Source organism: Triticum urartu, chromosome 7, assembly GCF_003073215.2.
Source record: "Triticum urartu cultivar G1812 chromosome 7, Tu2.1, whole genome shotgun sequence".
In the NCBI taxonomy this organism is placed as follows: Eukaryota; Viridiplantae; Streptophyta; class Magnoliopsida; order Poales; family Poaceae; genus Triticum; species Triticum urartu.
The window spans coordinates 127,319,855-127,329,232 of NC_053028.1; the positions used below are offsets into that span (position 1 = coordinate 127,319,855).

At 44.8% G+C, this 9,378-nt stretch overlaps 1 long non-coding RNA gene across 1 annotated transcript; it reads right to left on the reverse strand.

Moving 5' to 3' along the window:
- Positions 1-4,862: 4,862 nt before the first annotated feature.
- Positions 4,863-7,252, reverse strand: LOC125524642. The gene is made up of 3 exons (XR_007290904.1): positions 6,773-7,252; positions 5,860-6,001; positions 4,863-5,333 (listed from the first exon to the last, which is right to left on the reverse strand). It is a non-coding gene; the product is annotated as an uncharacterized LOC125524642 (long non-coding RNA).
- Positions 7,253-9,378: the final 2,126 nt, after the last annotated feature.

A 9,378-nucleotide genomic window follows, 5' to 3' on the forward strand; every position in this document is an offset into this window, starting at 1 on the left:
GTTTTCAAAAATTATTTGGGTTTTTGATTTTTGTTTGGGAGTTTCAGATATGTTGGTTTACAAAATTTCATGCTTTAAAATTTTGTTCGCCGGTTTCAAAAATTGTTCATGTTTTCAAAAAAAATATTCATATTTTCCAAAATTCTTCACGTCAGTGTGGTTGTACTCGGGGTTAGACTTCATTGTAAACTTGGTTGTGGCTGAGAGGCCCCCATGTGGGCCGACGCCTGAGGGTGCGGGCGAGGGGAGGGGGGCATCCCCCCCCCCCCCCCCCTCCTCGCTGTACGGATCAGTATTGACCTAGATCATATGTGTTATATATATCCTTTGTAAGCCGCCGCACGGGGTAAGTTGATCTGTTATAAATCCTTGGCGTTTTCAACCTCCCCCAATATAGTAAAGATTTGTTGGCTAGCGTCCGTGGTTGGTTCCGGTCTCCTAGTTTAATTGCATGCGTGTTGCAATGGTGTATACTACATATTCTAGCGACCCAACACTAATTATGTCTGACATAACTAAAATTAGATTCGTAACAAACTGAGCTGGCAGCGTGTGTTTTGATTGGGATACTGTTGTTTAGATTTTATAAACAACAGTTGTAATATTAAGTTAGACCCGTGTAATTCCAGTAAATTTTACAAGATAATAAAATGGTCATCAAGTTCAGTAGTAGTTTTCTTACAGTATCTCTGTAGCCTATGGAAAAAGAATTTAACCCCTTTTATGGAAATGGCCTTTGTTTTGCATAAAAGAACAGAGCTTTCAAAATGAAAAAAGAATTTTGCATCGAACACCCTAAAGCTTTTGTTTTCTTACAAACAAGGCCAATTATTTTGCATCGAGCACCTTGAAGCTTTTGTTTTCTTACAAACAAGGCCAAGATTTTGACAAGTCGGGGTAATTTTTGCGGGAAATTTCGGTAGCATAACAGGTGGGGAGGTTTTTTATTCACACGCGAGGGAAATCGCATGCCATGACAATCACTCCTTCATTTTAATTAGCCCACCATCGTCACTCCTTTACACCCCAGTAGTGACATGATAAAAATTGCAGTATCGCATCGGCTCATGTTATGAATTTTGGATCGACATCCTACAACGCCTTTGCAGTGGGCAGCTCCATGCCTCATGCCCCTTGCCCTAGACAGACAACTTTATTGCTCCTCATTGTAATGCAACCGAAGACCTTTCTCTTCCCACGCTGACATAGCGCAGGACCCTCTTGTCTTGCCTTACAACCAAACTAGCATAGCAGGCTCTCCCTCTCAACAAAACAAAAAACTTCCAGCCCACATTAAGAGGTTCATTTACACATAAGTAGCCAAAATAACTATGGATTGTTAATGATACAAAGTCAAATTATAGATATTGTTCTTTTGTTATTCGACACAACATCTCAGTGGGGGTTAAAAACCACATTATTATCGGGAACCATTGAGATTGAAGTTATAATTCCAAATTCTTTCAAGAGAAAAAGAAAACTACATAGAGACATGATGATTGTACTCTACATAGCGAAGTTTTCAGATAACTGGCAAATAAATGGAAGACATGACATTCCAGATTAATACAAACCCTCGGCATCCTAATAAATCATCAAAAGAAATCATGACAATTGTACTCTACACAGGGACATTTTCCATGCCTACAGTTATACAAAGGCCTATGCAATTGCAGAAACTTGATGGAAATTTTTGTCATGGCAACTTGTACTACTTACTCATGTATGTATAGAACATGCTACTAGTAGCTGATTTTGTAGTTTACACTTCACACATTAAATTACATCCAAGGAGATGATGATGATGATGATGATGATACTGGTCATTTAACTAATTAACTTTATAACATGTAGACCAACAGAATAACACATTTGCGTAGTCCTACTCATCAAATGCCTCATCCCCTTGTCGTTTCAGGACAGACTTTCTTTTTCTTGTGTTAATAACATCATCGTTATGAGAAAATTCAAAATTCCGATGTGTGAAACAATAATATAGTAACTTATTGAGCATTTAAGGTGAGTCAAAGGGCATGCCAAACATTTTTATTAAGCAGCTAGCTATCTTGGCATTATACCACACTGTCAAAGCAACAGAAGAAAGCTTATTAAGCAATACAGAAGATTAAAAATAGAAAACGCAGGAGAATGTCCTAGTGTTCGCCAAAGGGGTAACACAAAATGTTGTAAGAATCCCACCGAACAAATACATAATAATGCTGGTTGTCTAGAGTGCAGTTTGGTGCCGTCAAGATAGGCCAAGGTAGTATCCTATTAATTTTGGTGTGTATCTGACCGCACAAAGAAACAAATGAAACAGGAAAGATTAACCAGTTTGTCTGGAAAGCAACAGAAAGTAGTCAAATAGATCATGCTACATCGACTACTCGCTAAACCGATTATGTGGAGTGATAAATCCTATCATTTCCCACCTATCCTCAGGTCATTGTAAAGCCCAACTAGCACTATTGTGGCTCTGTTGTTCACCCAACAATTCAACATTAAATTGTACTTAAGAGTGCAGTTTGGTACCATCAAAATAGGCCAAGGTAGTATCCTATTAATTTTGCATGAAACTGTACTTCACTTTCACCTTCGGTTCTACTTAACTTGTAAGACAAAAAATATACATATTACTGAAGAACTCACCTATAGTCGATCGATTTTATTAAGGGCATAGACAGGACACGGCCAATCGGTGTTGCTGCGCACCGGGCCGACCGATCTGACCGGCGGCGGACCATCTCGATGGGCCGTGCTAGCCGGGCACTGCATCATCAGAACCGCCTTTGGTTGATGGCTGCTTGCTATGCTTGCTGTTGTAGATGATGCGAGGTGTTGGCGGCTTGAGGAGGAGAAAGGAGGAGCAAGAGCAATGCGTGGGGCGCGGCCATACATAAATAGAGAGAGAGGCGGTAGGGAACGAGCGGGGAGGCGTTGGATGGCAGAGGGATCCGCGTGAGGTGTGTGAGAGGAGGGGGCAGCCAATCGATCGAAGCGTGTTGGATCGCCGGTAGATGAGATGAAGAGGGAGGCGGTACGTGCGATTTGATGGGGCGAGAATTAAGACCCTGTTTGTTTCAAGGGACTTATTGCTTTTATTTAAGTCTCTATAAATTTCATCTAAACCAAACAGGAGGGACTTATAGAGACTTAAAGTGATGATTTGGGACTTATCAAAAAAGACTCTCAGGGAGGAGCTTATTAGGACTTATCCATCGATTCCCCTGCCCCGCACCGCTTCGCTCCTGCTCCGCCCCGCATCGCTCCTGCCCCCCTTCGCTCCTTCCGCCGCCGCCCCCAGCACCCAAAATCGCCGCCGCCCCCAGTACCCAGAAGTGCCGCCGCCATGGCCGACGATGAGGAGGACCGGATCCCCTTCTCGTCTCAGTTCCACGCGCATCATCAGGCATCGCAGGGCTCATCCGCTGGGGGAAATCTCGGGAGGGGAATGGGATTCTTGGATCTCAACCACAACGTCGACGACTTCCCGGAGTTGGGCTCGTACCAGCAACTCCTCTTCGACCAGTCCGCCGGCCATGGTCTTCCTCCTACTGGACCTGGTCGTGGGAGGCCCGTGTCTCAGGGCGGAGGAGGCCGAGCACGGTCTCTGAACTTCGGAGGCCGAGCCGGCTCTCACCTGCGTCCGTTCGTCGCCCCGGGCGCAGCTGCCGTTGAGGGACGCGTGATAGGGCGTGGGAGGACCGTGTCGCAGGTCACCGGACACGGTGTAATTCGTTTGTATAAACAAGGGTTATGTGAACAAGTGTTTTATCAACTTATAAGTCCCTGCAAACAAACAGGTAGGGACTCGGGACTTATAAGTCCCTGTAAACAAACAGGTATGGACTTATGACTTATAAGTTGGGACTTAAAAAAGTTCTATGACTTATGAAACAAACAGGGCCTAAGGAGTGCGTTGGTTTTGGGAGTGTCTACTTTCGAGGAACAAATGAGAGATTTGCATTGGTTTCGAGGAGCAGCCCAGAGAATTAAGGAGGAAGCGTGCGTACCTGTATCTGTTTGGAAGGAGGATTTGATTAGAGTTTGTTTGCTGGACAATTGGAGAGGCGTATTTTAAGGTTGGAAGGAGACTAGTCTGTTGGAGATATATCAGCTAGACTCAGCGTCCACCCAGTTTAGTGGAAGTTTTTGACAGTTGGCTGGTTGGGTAAGAGATATGTCACAGTAGCATACAAACTTTCTTTCTTTCTTTGTTTCAGTACAGTGGAGTAGACTTTCTTTGTTTCAAAGTTTCATATTCATAAGCTCGTCGTTACATATAATGATGGACGCACGGACTTGACCCATGCTTGAACTATACCAGGTTTTACTTGTGTCATATGCCAGAGAAGAGGGAGAAACCTGACGGATGAATGACTAGATGAATATGTTTCATTGGATTACAACGTACTGTCTCAAATTTGTTTCTTTCATACGATCAAAACAAACAAACTTTGATACATACATATCTGGCTAGACAGATTTTACAGTAGATTCTGCCAACAGCTTTTCACTATATTTTGTGCTACTCAACAGCATCAGCTTGGCGCCCTCTAGTTACTACATATGCACTGGTTGAACATATATATTACCACCCATCAGCATTTTGTGCAAACTACATGAAAAGATTGGCTTCATCATGCAAGAGGAGCAAACCCCTCCCTCGCCAAGGGACCTTCAACATCACCAGCATCAACCAGATCCACCCACCGCCACGCCATGCATTATTATAGAGAATAGTAGCATACATTTCTCAATTATATAAACAAGGGGACTAACAAACCTGGGCAAGCCAGTACATAACTCATCATCAATTCTGTTTCAATCTATATCAAGTTCACACATGTCCTCCAAAAAAATGTTGATAATAAATAGGTTGATATACACGATAAATCCAATGAGGCACTGCAAATTGCACATAAGCAAGTCCCAGCCATTTTCTTGTTTAACGAGCGAGAAATATGTTATGTAGCTGAGAAGAGATGTGTACAAATGTCATGGGTTCTTTAAACACTACACAGTCTAGAGTATTGGACTCGAGCAACAACATGATCTTTAAACAACTACCAACCAAAAACTTTATCCTAATCCACTGCACACAATGCAGATTTAGTTTCGGGGGCATCAAACTCCGATGGGCCTTCATCTTGCCAAGCACCCACGCGTATTTGAATGATTATCTTATTCATCTTAGGAGCTTCCTCTCCAACCTCTTGTCAATACCTCCAAGCTTGTACATCCGATGGCCCAGTGGTGGCCGACTTGCCAGAGTCAAGATGCCAAATGACCACAATGTTGATGTGAGTCTTCTTGCCAATGGCTGAAACAAACTGCAAGATCAAATATAAAATGTGTTAGAACACAGGATCGACATAACATAATGAACTGTTTGTCAAGATTAATATGTCAAATGACCCTATGGATAGGAACTCCATGGGTTTAATCAGATAGGGTACACTTAGTTATATCCAATGAACCATGAACCAAAATCCTAGTTTACAAACATTATGTGGGCAAATGCATATAGGAGCAATGCATAAGAAATATCATGTGGAAAACACCAAAATGGCAAGCGCCCGGCAAATCTATGGCCATTAATTAATAGCAGGTAACTAACAAATCCAGATAGATTAATTTTAGTTGTAAAAAGGATTCCAAAGTTACCTGATTTCCCCATTATCAACATATAAATGAATACCACTGCATGACCTTAGAAAAAGCTTGCCAACATGGCTAACCATTTTATTGTGTATCTCAGCAACCGAAGTTCAAGTCAGGAATTCGATGCAGTAAAGAAACTACTACAATGGTTTTCTTAATAGAAAGCTTCGCAAAGGAGAGGAACCAACAACTTACCTATGTCGGAACCAACGAGGAAGAGGATACCGGAAAGGCAGGGCGTTAGGCGTCAGAGTGAGCACCCGAGCATGCAGAGCTTTGCTGTCCAAACTTGTACCAGACAGCTCTGTGGTCCCGGAAGGTACGCCCAGCAACAGTGCTACAAATGTGAGCAAAAACCAAAGTCACTAGTACTCAAGGCAGGCAAACTAAAATGATGGTTTGTCAAGCATTAAGATAGACATAATAATCTAAAAATATTGAGATAGACAGGAGCGGAGCAGTCAAAGCTTATCAAGAAATCCAAAGCAAGCGAAGTTTGGGTACAGGATATTTATATTAATCTAAATGCACAATGATGCCATCAATTCCGTTATTCAGTTTGGTTTTTAGCTTTTGTAGCACTGTGCAATCAAAACTTCATAATATTGTCATTAAAATTACAGCTGCAAGCCAGCAAGGTTATCATAGATTTTCGTTCTGCACTGTGGTCATGGAGTGATCAGATAAAACATGCCAGACATACCAATTGTTTGTTGGTGTTATCATGCACAGTGGTTCTTTTTTTTAGGGATCATGCATAGTGGTTCTACAGAGTAAATTCTGAGCAGAACAGGCTAACAACATGATAATTGCTACCAACGATTTACTTGAAAGCAGCTGCTACAGTAGTAATAACAAATTCAGTAGTTGTTATACATGTGATTTCAGTGATGTTCCTCCAACTTATACGGATCAGAGGTTCAGAAGCAGTAATAATTGGGTAGTTTCACATGGTAGTAGCAGCCACCTACCTATCCAACCTGCCTACCTAACGAACACAATTTGGGGGAAGCCATGGCCGTGAACACAAACGCACAAGCCACACGAGCAGATGGTGGATGCCCGCAACAGCAAGGGGTGGGCAGAAGGGGTTGCGCAACGTACGTACCGAAAACATAACGGCCAGGTGGGTGAGGTCGGCAAGACCGTTGAGATCACCGTCGCTGCTGCCGAGCGAGTCCTCTCCGTTTCCGCTCTCTAGGAAGACTCTCCTGCTGCTGTGGTGGCTCCTGGACCCCTCCCATCGGCGCGTCCATAGCAAGAGCTCGCCCGTCGGTGGCTCCCCCGCCACCCCTAGGTGGCATCCTTGTTGTTGGCGCCCTCCGTCGTGTCGCCACCGTGATGGGGACGCGGGGCTGACGAACCAATGAGGGGATCGAACCCCGTGACGGATTTCGGGCGAGATCCGGCGAGCGGACTCGCACCGTGCGCGGTGGGTGTTACCGATCCACCTCCCAAGTTTCAGAAGGTGCAGCGGCGGCGAGGGGAAGAATTTTTTTGGCTCTGAATACCAATGTAACACCCCCGATCTGAGAGGGGATCGGTGATCTAAGTGGGTGAGATGGAGCAGGTGAGGAAGGGGATGAGCTTGGAGAAGGGGTTTGGATTTCAAAGGAAAGTTTAGATACAAGAAAAGTGATTCACACGCATGACTCACTCGACCAATAGGCTGGTCCTTTTAAACCCCACACACTCACACCCAGGCTAGGGCCCCGCTTGCCAGCCTTGCCAGGTCACGCCGTCCAGAGGTGGACCGGTGTGACACGAACCAATGAGCGGGCGGAGCGGGAGAAGGCTCCGAGGAAGAGTCCTCGGTATGGCTTCGTTAGGTTGAGGAGGCGTCGGCGGGAGCGCATGTCCAGGAGGCGCTGCTGTCGACCGGCCGCCGCCGCCGCATCTGGGTGGTGGGGGCTGGGTTGGGGTTGAGATGTAGGTGGGGGCTTGTATAGGAGGAGGTGGTGGCGGAGGCAGGAGGGGTTCCTCTCGACGTCTGAAAGGGCTCCCTCGTCGCCAGCCTTGTCGGGGGTGAGCACGGGCAATGACGGCGGCTCCAAGAAAGAGAGAGGAAGTGGGGAGGAGGCGAGCCGGGGTGGGGGGAACCGGATCCTCTAACATTGTGAAGGAAAGTCACAGTGCTACAGTATTTGCCTAGTGTAAAATGAAAAAGGAAAGTTAGGGACTGTTAGTAGGTAGTTAGTAGGTTGTTTATTGTTGGTATTTACTGTAGATATAAATAATTTAAAATTAATTTTATTTCACCATCAATTTATTTGTATGTAATTACTATAAATGTACACGGTAGATCATCAATTTGCAAATTAATTTAAATTATTTTAGCAATAATCATATGGATAGAAAGAAGGAAAGTTAGAGACCTTAACTTTCTTTCTCAATGTTAGAGGATCCGGTTCCGGGGTGGGGGAAAGTGTCAGGTGCTCCCAGCCTTAGCATACTCCCGGTACTTCAATGCCAAAAAACATTTTTTTAACGTTTCAAAAATTCCGAAAAAATTGTGAATGTTCACAATGAATGTGACTATAAGTCCTAAAAATTTCAGGTCCAAACTCGAAACACATATTGAGAAACAAAAATGTGAAATCTAGCATGAATAGTGTAAAGAAGAGACAAAAGGAACATTGACACTATTTAGATCTGGATTTCTCTTTTTTTGTTTCTCAATGTACATTTTGATTTTAGATCTAAAATTTTTAGGGGATGTAGTAACATTTCTTGTGAACATTCTCATTTTTTCAGAATTTTTTGAAATATTTAAAAATCATTTTTTGATATTGGAGCACTGCGAGTACCGCAAGGCTGGGAGCACTGAATACTTTCCCGCTGGGGTGGATCGGTGATGTGTTTTCGGCAAACGATGATGGGCAGGATTGCGCCTGAAAAATAAGATTTTGTGCGAGGGACAGATGAAGGCGAGGCAAGGCCAGGCAGACAAAAAGTGGGAGGCGTAAGACGGGATATGGAACATTATCATTGCAGTGTCATTTTTGCGAAAACCCCCTCAGTGAATTCCCGACACAACCCACACTCCCTGGTCGTCTCCCCCACTCGTCTCCCTTGCACGTCGGAGCCCTTGCTCGGCTCCCCCGCCCTACGCCTCCACCGCGTTGCTTCCCTCTCCTTGTTCCCTTGCTCATTCCCCATGGTGAACCACGGGAAGGAGAAGGCTTGATTTTTGTTTTGGATCTGCTCTCCGATGGCGGCGGCCTTCCCCGAGCTTGGTGAGCCGAAGCTGGCCCTTCCCGTCGTGGAACACCTCCTCGCCGGCTGGCCGCCATCAACCACGAAGCCGGTCCCTGCCAGTTCCTTCACCTCGCCGCCAACCTCGCTCCCACGCGCACCTCCCTGAAGTCGGTAGAAGCTCTCCACTTTCCCCCGCCGGCAGCAGCAACCATCCCCGCCTTCGCCGCCCAGCAACCAGCACTGCCTGCGAGACAGAGCAAAGGTGAGGATCCAAACTGTCCCCAAACTGTAATGCTTGACGGAAATTTGAGTAAAACTGAAAATTTGAGTACAGTACGTCTCTATGCACTTGCAAATGGGGATTTGGTGACTGTCTTGCTGCCCGATGATGCAGTAGAACAGTGTCAGATTTGTATTGTCTCAAAATTCACTCATGAACTCTGAACTCTGAAATTAGTATTGTCTCAAAATTCAATAAGATTTTCTCATTGTTGTGCAGTACTGAATCATGAAGTA